Here is a 10,498-nt window from a genome sequence, read left to right as displayed (position 1 = left end):
CACATTTGATGACTTTGCAGCATAGATGTCAGGAAGGCAGCTTGGGATCGCCTACTTCTACTTAGAGTTCAGTCTGAAGGGATGAGCAAGTAATTTTTCCTGGGTTGACGGGAATCTGTTCTAAAGTCTGTTTTCTAACACTCTTACAGACACTTCTCTGTCCATCGGCCTGTCCTGCCGACTCTGGTGTGAGTGTGAAGTTGTGGCAAGAGGGGTTTCCCGTTCCTATTTGACCTGGTGGACACCAGCTTTCCTAGGAAACTGCTGATGTTGCTGAGGAGGCAGCAGTATCAAAGCCCTTGTTGACGAAGGTACAACAAGCTGGGGAGGCTTTGGCATTTCTGCACAATGCTGCTCCCCGATTGTCACTCCAGACTCAGATTCTGAAAGAAGCAAAGCAAGCTAGAGGAAAACTGTATGTCCTGGTAATTTTCTTTTTCTTTTATTTCTTCATTCTTCACTTGTAAGAAAATCTAAATCTTAACCCTTTGTTTGAAAGCACAGCTTTATGGAAATGCTTATGGGTGTGCTCCTTCACCTTGTGTGGAACCTGCTTCACCTCGCTTCAGCTGTAGGACACCTATGCTCAAATTTATGCTTCCCGTGATAAAGCGGTGTTCTTTCGGTATTCTTTTCTGTGATGATTGCAGGTGAGTTTGAAAAGAGTTCTCAGTATAATTCTTCATTTCCCTTGCAGTATCCAAAACTCCGTATGACAGCGGATCTTCTCCTCTGATCCAAAAAGCTTCACAGGCCAAAAGAGAATTGAGATGAAGAAGGAAATAGAGACTGCAGACCGATATTTCCAACTACCACCCGTAAGTTTTGTGAATTTGTAAGCTTTGTTTCATTGCCCTTGTGGAAAGGAACTACTCAGCTGTTTCTAACCAAAATCTCTTTGTTGTCTTCTATTGACAGACACCACCCGGCTAGCCAAGCTAAACCATTGAAAATGCAAGTAGTGGGACTACTTCCAAACCGTGCTGCTGCTTCTAAGCAGAACTGCGATGTCGGTGGGGACACAGCAAGAGGACATGTCCAGGCCAGGGTGGAACTGAAAGGCACCTGTCTGAGCCACACAACGAAGTCAGTGATTCCCAGTTGGAGACTGTTGCTCGACTAGTGACACAGCAGCTGGAGCACTTATGGTTGCTGCTGATGGGCTCCTGTGAATCAGCCAGGGATAGGAGCTATGAGAACGACTGAAGTGATCTGAAGTTACCTGAAAGAAAGAAGAGAGAAGAAGAAAAGAGGGGAAGGGAAGGGAGGGGAGGGGAGGGAAGGGAAGGGAAGGGAGGGGAGGGGAGGGATTGTAGGGGAGGGGATTGTAGGGGAGGGGAGGGATTGTAGGGGAGGGGAGGGGCTGGGAGGGGAGGGGCTGGGAGGGACAGGGAGGGCTGGGGAGGGCAGGGGAAGATAGTGTAAGGGAGGATAGCATAGGGTAGTGTAGCGTAGTGTAGCGTAGGGGAGTGTAGCAAAGGGGAGTGTAGGGGAGTGTAGGGTAGGATAGGGGAGGGGAGCGTAGGGGAGGGGAGCATAGGGTAATGTTGGGTAGTGTAGCAAAGGGGAGTGTAGGGTAGTATAGGGGAGAGGAGTATAGGGGTGTGTAGGGTAGGATAGGGGAGGGGAGTGTAGCAGAGTGTAGGGACAGGGAGCGTAGGGGAGAGGAGGGAAGGGAAAAGAGGGGAAGGGAGGGACAGGCAGGGCAGGGGAGGGCAGAGGAAGATAGTGTAAGGGAGGATAGGATAGGATAGGATAGGGTAGTGTAACGTAGGAGAGTATAGGATGGTGTAGGGGAGTGGAGTTTAGGGCAGTGTAGGGTAGGATAGGGGAGGGGAGTGTAGCAGAGTGTAGGGACAGGGAGCGTAGGGGAGGGGGGTGGAGGGAAGGGAAAAGAGGGGATGGGAGGGGTGGGGAGTGCTACCATAAATAAAATTGCCAAATACATGACATTTTGGATCTGGAGCCAAATATTTGTGTTGCTGAAGGGATGCAAGACACAGACTCCTGATGGCTCTTGAACAGGAGGCGTTTATTGCCCTTTTTCACTACTACATGTACTCTCCCCGTAGCCCCACGTGCTGTCCACGCGCCCAAATCCATCATACAGTTGGTCAGAGACCCTCAGGCACGCGCCTGGAGCCAGCCAGCAATCGCCCCTTGCCCAAAGGTCCTCTTCAACACTGTAGCCAATTCTTGATCTCAGCCTTGCTCAAGTTTTGGTTTCTACCGCTTGTTTCCTCATTACCTCTAATTCAGGGACCTGCGAAACAGCGCGAAGCCACCTGAAAATTCCTTCCCCACACGTTGCCATTCATTCCACAAGCTGATTTATCGCTGCCATCCGCGCATTGCACAGGGCCATGAAAGGTTTGGCGTGCACAGAGGTGGCTGAGGATTTTCAGAAATAACTTGCCTTAAGAACTGCATCAAGACTTTTGCTGGAAGGCAAAAGATGGGGTGATTGATTAACATAGGGATGGCAGCTGAGCAAGGGAAGCATCTTCAAAACTTCCAAATATTTCCTGTATACAGAACTACAGCTCCTCTGCTCTCCGGTTAGGAGTTTCTGTCACCTGCTTAGGAAGCAGAAGCAGTAAAATGGGATTTAGAGGATCCAGCTGAAGCATCAGTGCCAGTTAGAGGAAACCATCAATTTACGCGGTTTGAAGAGACTTTGACCGGTTTTCCAAGGAACATGTACTAGTGCTGTGTATATATATGTCTATACATATATATACAGCTGGCTTGTATCAGAAATAGAGTGGCCATCCGGACTAGGGAAGCCGTTGTCCCTCTGTGCTCGGCTCTGCTGAGGCCGCACCTCGAGCACTGTGTTCAGCGAAGACCTCGAGGTGCTGGAGCGTGTCCGGAGAAGGGCTCTGAAGCTTGTTAAGGGTTTAGAGAACAAGTCTTGTGAGGAGCGGCTGAGGGAGCTGGGGCTGTTCAGCCTGGAGAAAAGGAGGCTCGGGGGAGACCTTCCTGTGCTCTACAGTAAGCTTAAAGGAGGCTCCAGAGAGGTGGGGATCGCTCTCTTCTCCCAAGCCCCAAGTCACAAGACAAGAACAAAAACCCTCAAGCTGTACCAGGGGAGGCTTAGGTTGGTTACTATGAAAAATTTCTTCACGGAAAGAGTTGCTCTGGTGGGTTTACGTGGCAAGGTGTTGGTAGCAGGGGGCCATAGGGGTGGCTTCTGTGAGAAGAATCTAGAAGCTGCCCCATGTTACATAAGGGCTCCACTGCTGGCCAGAGCCAAGCCAAGAAACTATGTCGTTTGTGCCTCTGTCAGAGTATATTTAAGAAAGGGGGACAAAAATAACAACAAAAAAAGGCTGCTTCACAGGGAGAAAGAGAGGAGTGAGCACCAGCCCTGCAGCCCCCCCAGGTGAGTGCAGCAGGAGGGCAGGAGGTGCTCCAGGCAGGCAGCAGCAGTTCCCCTGCAGCCTGTGCAGGGAGAGGCCCCTGGTAGGTAAGGTCTGTGCCCCTGCAGCCCATGGGTCCCACATTGTACTGGGTCTGGCTGGAATGTTAACTTTCCCGGCAGCAGCCCATACAGTTCCGTACTCTGTACTTGTAGCTGGAACAGCAGTGTTATCACACCAGTGTTGTGTCTACTGCTGAGCAGCAGTGGAACAGCATTGGGCCTTTCTCTAACCCTCCTAGGGGGTGGGCAAAAAGTGAGGAGAGAAACATCACTAGGGCAGCTGACCTAAACCAATCAAAGGGATATTCCATACCATGTGGTGTCACACTCAGCAATAAAAGGTGGAAACAGGAAGAAGAGGGGAGGGGTGGGCTCTCGTTGAGAAGATGTTGGTCCTCCTCTCAAACACCGGCTGCATGCGTTGAGGCCTTGCTTCAAGGACGTGGTCAATCATCGCTCATTTGTGGGAAGTAGAGAGTAATTTATTTCCTCTGCACTTCCATATAGCTTTCATTTATTTTGTTTGTTTGTTTTCCTCCCTTCTTTTTATTTTTCCCTTTTTCCCCTCCCTTTTTCCCCTTTCCCTTTTATTTCCCCTTAGTTAAATTGTTTAGTTCATGGTAGTCTTTATTTAATTATTATAATTATTTCCCTTTAATTAAATTATCCTTATCTCAACCCATGAGTTGTTCTTTGCTTTACTTCTCCCCCTCCTCATCTAAAGGAGGGGGAGTGAGAGAGCAGTTGTGGGGTTTAGCTGCCCAGCACGGTAAAACCACCACACACGGAGCAGATCTCCACGCTGCAGCCCCCCAGTGGGTGGAGGAGCCCCCGGTGGAGCAGGTGGATGTGGCCTGGAGGAGGCTGCGGCCCATGGAGAGCCCCCGCAGGAGCAGGCCCCGGGCTGGAGCTGCTGCCTGTAGGGCAGCTTCCAGAAGGATGCGCGCTGTGGTATGTACCTATTCTTGAACTGTTGTATGTGGGAAGCCCACACAGGAAGGACGGCAACCCATGGAGGGGATGCTGCACGAGTGGTTGAAAAGAGTTCCCTCCCCCCCCCCCCCCACAGCTTTTGAAGATGTCCAAGGAGGGAGATCCCAAAACCTCTGGGCAATCTCAGGTGTCAGTGCTCAAGTCAGCTGTGCAGTGAAGAACTGCTTCCTGATGTTTGGGCATAATCAAATCAAAGAGAGGGCAATGCTCTTGAAGGCAGCATTAGATCAAAACTTTTAAATCAGAAAAGAAATGTTGCATAGATGCATGAATTGTGTTAGGACAGAATCTGTAAGAGCATCAGAAAAACTCATACATTTTCTTTATTCATCTTATGTAGCAAGAATTCCTGTGCTTGCCTGTGTAAGCGGTTACATTGTGCTAGTATTTCCCATTTGCTAAAAATGAGCAGCAGAGGGCTCCAATATGTCAGGCTTTTGTGGCAGCTTGGAAAAGTCAATACCACACTAGGGCACAGTACAAAAGCATGCCATAAACACTCAAATAATGTCCACAGTCTGAGCTTTAGCCTAAGCCAGCTGGAATCCCTGGCACCTTTGTGGCAGGACTGACATAGGGATGGAGATTGCTTTCTATGGAAACTTTTACTTCAGTCTTTTTTTTTTGTTGATTTCTTCAGCTGATGCTTTCTTTTGCAGTGTGATGAGTGGTAACAGGTTTCAGCTGGAGGACATGTGGCTTCTTTAATGTCTGTGAAGATCTGGGGTTCTGTTCCTTTAATACAGTTTATATTTTTATAAAATACTAGCAAAATGAAAGAAAATGCTTAATTAAAAAAATAATTGCTTAATTTTTATCATAAGTCTAAACTGTAGTTTGCTACAAGCTTCAGGAACTTTTGAAGTAAGAGCCTATCATTTGAGCTGCACCAGCTGTACCTTATAAAGGCCTACAAGTTTTGGCTGTAGTGTTCCCCCAGCTGATAATATGCCCCATACAATTTACATCAGCTTGTCCATACAATGAGCCATTATCTCATTTATTACTATAACTACAATATATATATTATATATTGCATATTGTGATATATATTATAATTATATAATTATAATAATAAATGAAAATAAATCAATAATAAATAGTTATAACATAATATATAATGTTATATATTATATATTATGATTATAATTATATAATCATTATAATATATATAATATACATATAATCATTATATAATGATATAATGATCCCAAAGGCTACCTGCTTCCAAGATGTGATCACCCCTCGCTGAACATGCGCTCTGAATTTCTCTGAATCTATACCTTTAAACAAAAACAAGACACTTTTGAACCAATCGTAACCAAGATATGCACAACTAGAGTCACTCAAGCTCCACCTAAAAGATAGAAAATAATATAAATTGGCTTACAAGAGAAATGATGAAAGGTAAGATGCCATTGCAAAAAATACCTTCTGACTTCTGGGATCAGTCAGTGCACTGAGCCTCTCCCCCACCTTGGGATGCCTTTGGGTATGATTTGAACATCATATATATACACATATATATATGTAATATATAAATATATATAACAAATGCCTCTGCAGGAAACTTAGTAATCTCCGTAGAGTCACTTTATACCTTGTAATGCATTTATAGCCAGGCTGCATTACTCATAATTTTGGTATTTGTATGTGCTTTGCAGACAGTATCACTGGCACTCCGAAGAACCTGTGTACCTGTTTCTTTAATAAATTGCACTTCTCATTAAATCTAGCCATGGTAGTTCTCACTGAACGCAACCAAACTGTTTTAAGTGTGGCCATGGTAGTTCATGGAGCTCAACTAGATTGAGAGTTGTAGTGGTTTTACTCAGGTGGGCAGCAGAGTTCCACCATGGCTGCTCTCTCACTCCCCCTCCTCAAAGAGAAAGGGGGAGAAAATTCAACACAAAGGGCTCAAGGTTTGAGAAAAGGGCAGGGAGATTGCTCAACAATTACAGTAACAGGCAAAACAGACTCAGCATAGGGAGATAGCAAGATTTATTGCCTATTACTAACGAGCTAGAGAAGTGAGAAACAAAGGAAAGAAACCAAAAACGCCTTCTCCCCACCCATCCTCTTCCACCTCTTCCCCCTGAGGGGCTCAGGGGAACGGGGGAATGGGGTTGTGGTCAGTCTATGGCACTTTGTCTCCGCCACTCCTTCTTGGTCACTCTCTGCCCCTGCTCATGTGGGGTCCCTACTATGGGATGCTGTCCTTCCTGAACTGATCTGGCATGAGCTGCCCACAGGCAGCAGCTCTTCAAGTGCTGCTCCCACATGGCTCTGTACCATGGCGGTCCATCCCCCAGGAGCAAACTGCTCCAGCACGGGTCCCCCCTGGGTGGGCGGCAGCTCCCCCCAGACCCCCTGCTCCTGCGTGGGCTCCTCTCCACGGGCTGCAGCTCCGGCCCAGGGCCTGCTCCTGCGGGCGCTCTCCATGGGCCGCAGCCTCTTCCAGGCCACATCCACCTGCTCCACTGGGGGCTCCTCCACCCACTGGGGGGCTGCAGTGTGGAGATTTGTTCCATGTGGGACCCATGGGCTGCAGGGGGACAGCCCTTACCTACCACGGGGCAGGTTCTAGATTCTTCTCACAGAAGCCGCCCTTATGGCCCTCTGCTACCAAAACTTTGCCATGTAAACCCACTACAAAGGTGTATTACACAGTTTGTGAATGCCTATTTGTGATTGTTCAGTACCCTAAACACAACCGGACTTATCATGGCTAGTTGGGCATCACTCCCAGTTACTTCAGCCTTTACCTCAATACCACACCACATATCTTTAAGCAGAGATGTAGTTGTAAAAAAAAAAAAAAAAAAAAAAAAAAAAAAAAAGCAATATAAAAATGCAGTCTGTTCCATTATAATCATTGTTTTATCAAGTCTACCTGGTACTATTTTATGCCATTTATAAAATGGAACTAAAAGAAATAAAAGTATTTATTCATGATCAGTCACCATTGGAATAGTAATGGTAGTACAGCTATTCTGCCTGACTGAATTACAGTAATGCAACATTTTCAATTCTACATGTATGTTCAAGACTTCACCAGGTCTCTCCATCATACACCTCTATTTTGAGATGTTAAAGAATATAAGATTAGTGATACACAAGTTGCTCCATAATTGTTTCCTAAAATTCCTTTTATCAAATTAGTCCTGTTGTGCCTGTGTGCGCTATTACCAAAATACATAATTTTCACAGCTTCTTCTAAGTGAACTGTTCAGTGAGAAAATAATAAATTAGAATAAAAATCTCATCAACAAAACAGCTTTTAAGTAATAATTGTTTAAAATAGCAACTGTCAGAGAACATGTGAAATAGATGCTGAAGTATTATATCTGCTGGGTTCTCCCAATCTGTCTCTCTTCCTAAATATTTTCTCCTTCACACCTAATTTGTTCAACTGGCTTATTCTGAACTGCTCTGTCAGGAAGTGCTCTTCAGGGTTTCTCCCACTACAGGCAAATATCGTCATAGGCCAGGAATGTGATTTATGCTCATGAAAAATAAATTGAATTAACTAAACTAAACTAAAACTAAATTGAATCAGTCCAGCTACCTGTATTTACCACTAAGTTTGCATTGCTGTGATAATCAGAGGTGTCATCATGCTGGGAGAATATGCATATAACGAATGTATCAAAGCCAAGAAGATTTTGTAATCTAAAAGAAACAATGGATGACAAAAAAGTATTTTGGAGACAAAAAGACACAGTGGATGACAGAAATTACTTTTTCATTTGTCTGTTTGTTTTTAACAGGAAATGGACATAAAAACTAGAACAATTACTATCATCAGTATTTGGAAGCCCATGGAGATACGTTGTTCACATACACGTGTGTCCAAACATCTCTTCTGTGTCAACAAAGCAACAAGGTGTTCTGCTGAAAGGCTTCTTACTTCATAAGCAGAATAAATGGGCATGTCTGGCGTCCAAAAAACTAAATGTTGCTGCAGCTGTCATGGTACAAGTTCCAGAAAAGACTGACAGCAAAATAATTTTGGCAAAATTCAAGGTCCACTTCACGGAGGAATGTAGGATGTGTCCTAGGAATAATCTTATCCCAAAAGTGAAGATCAGCTGCAGCAGCCTTGACTTCTTACTGCTTTGGAAGAGGCAATGTTAAGGAAGGACACTAACAAGTGAAAAACAAACAAACAAACAAACAAAAAAAAAGAAGTGAAAAATTTCCCCATATGGGCTGAAAGATGTGAATGCAAATTTCTGTTGTATCAAGTCCTTAGCTAGTGTGTGTAGCAAGCCTCAGGAAATCTTACTGTGGGCAAACAGGAAAGTATCACATTTTGCTTTTAGGCAGGTGATAATCAGAAATGTCTGTGAAATGTACCTTAGGAGGACTGAAGAACAGCATCCCCAAATTTGATACTGTTGCTAGGAGAGCTCTTAAAAAGGGACAGAACCTTCCTGAGCAGCACATAAAAACTCAAGGTTAATTTCACCATATTTCTGGGATTTTTTCCTTGTGTTAAATAGTATTTCAGCCAGAGTAGCTGAATAACCCAACATCCAGAGGCAGTGAGGCAGGCTCCAAAGCAGTGGATAAAACTGCAGTCCTGTTTCCTGTGGGCTTGGGTTCAGATTGTCAAAAAGTGCATTTTAAGATTTTAAGTGGAGTTTCAAACATCTGATTCACAGTTTTCAACTGGAAGCATGCTCCGTGTAAAACCCCATTTTTTTTTGGCCTGAGCTCTTACTGAATGAGCCCTAACTGGTGCAGAGGATTTCATTTCAACAATCTCATAACATATTTGTACGAGTCATTTATGCAAAATTCTCTTTAAGGAGAAATTCTCTTTATGGAGAAATTCTCTTTAAGGAAATATGTAAATCCTAGGACTTCTAAGCATCTGACACTAAAAGATAAGGAAAGCCATTAAAGGATTTTGTTCTGTTGGTATAAAAAGATAAAACACAACTAATACTCAGCATATGAGAGAAAGCTCCTGCACCAGATTAATATGGGTTTGGAAGAAATCACAGGCAAATAAGTTTTTTGACTTACTTAGAATAAAGACATGTAAGATGCTTGAAAGTGTCCTGAGAGTTACTTCATCCTTAAAAATAAACAACAGTGTAAAGAAAATCAGCTATCAGAGCTTTGATTTTTTCCTTCTCTGGCAAGTATAATTGATATCAGAAAAACAAATGAAGATGGGAAAATTTTGCCAGGGGTTTAAGCAGCTTTCCTACTAAGAAGTAAATAGGATTTGCCATGAGATTGAAGTGCCATTGGTGGACTGAATTAGAAAAGACTCCTCAGACACTCATCAGAAATCTACCATGAGAGAAACAGAAAAGTCTCCAGTCTGGAGATATAAGAGTAAAAAATCAGCAAAATGAACTTTGAATAACCTAATAGAGACATGGTAGGAGATGCTTCCACTTCCAAGAGAGTTTGGGGTTGATGCCATGAAACAGTAACACAATCTGGTTGTAAAAAACACTTAGCCACTTCCATACAATAAGCTCTTCTTGACAGTTTCCTTATTACAGTAGTATGTTTCTAGCAGGATTGTGGCAGCTCTGTACTAAGCCCTGGAGCTGTCTATGCCAGAAGGAGAAAACAGATCCTGATGTTTGATCTGATCTCCATGTAGACAGAGAGGTCTGTATCTCATTAAAACCCTGAACATCTTATGTGTGTGTGCCAACCAACAAATTACTGCTTTCTACCCATAACTTGTTTATATCCTGATTGCACAGTCTCTTTATGCATGGTTAAAAATGCCCCAGCAAACTGATCCAAAGAAGGGGAGGTAAGAATGACTACATGTTAAAGTCACTAAATGCTCTAGAATTTAATATTCTGCTTTATGAAGGACGTTCATCAAGTCGCTATAAATATCATCCAATGTAGCAACCATGGCTGATCTATCCTGATGCTCTACCCTTTCTCAGTCTTACTATTAATGTGAATATGACTGCATCTAATCCTCATAATGACAGTCGTGGCTTCTAGAAGATGATCTGTCACTAAATTTGAAAATAGAGAATTACTCATTGGATTTTCTTCTTAAATATACAACGTCATATTCTAATAGAAGGCTTT

General features: G+C 43.9%; 1 long non-coding RNA gene across 1 annotated transcript; it reads left to right on the top strand.

The window, feature by feature from the left end:
- Positions 1 to 3,264: 3,264 nt before the first annotated feature.
- Positions 3,265 to 9,532, top strand: LOC311435057. Its single transcript, XR_014691891.1, has 2 exons — positions 3,265 to 3,385; positions 8,188 to 9,532. It is a non-coding gene; the product is annotated as an uncharacterized lncRNA (long non-coding RNA).
- The last annotated feature ends 966 nt before the right edge of the window (positions 9,533 to 10,498 follow it).

This window comes from Aythya ferina (genome assembly GCF_964211825.1).
Source record: "Aythya ferina genome assembly, chromosome: 3".
Taxonomy (NCBI): domain Eukaryota; kingdom Metazoa; phylum Chordata; class Aves; order Anseriformes; family Anatidae; genus Aythya; species Aythya ferina.
The sequence above is the reverse complement of the archived record's forward strand: the minus strand, read 5'-3'. Positions and strand labels throughout refer to the sequence as shown.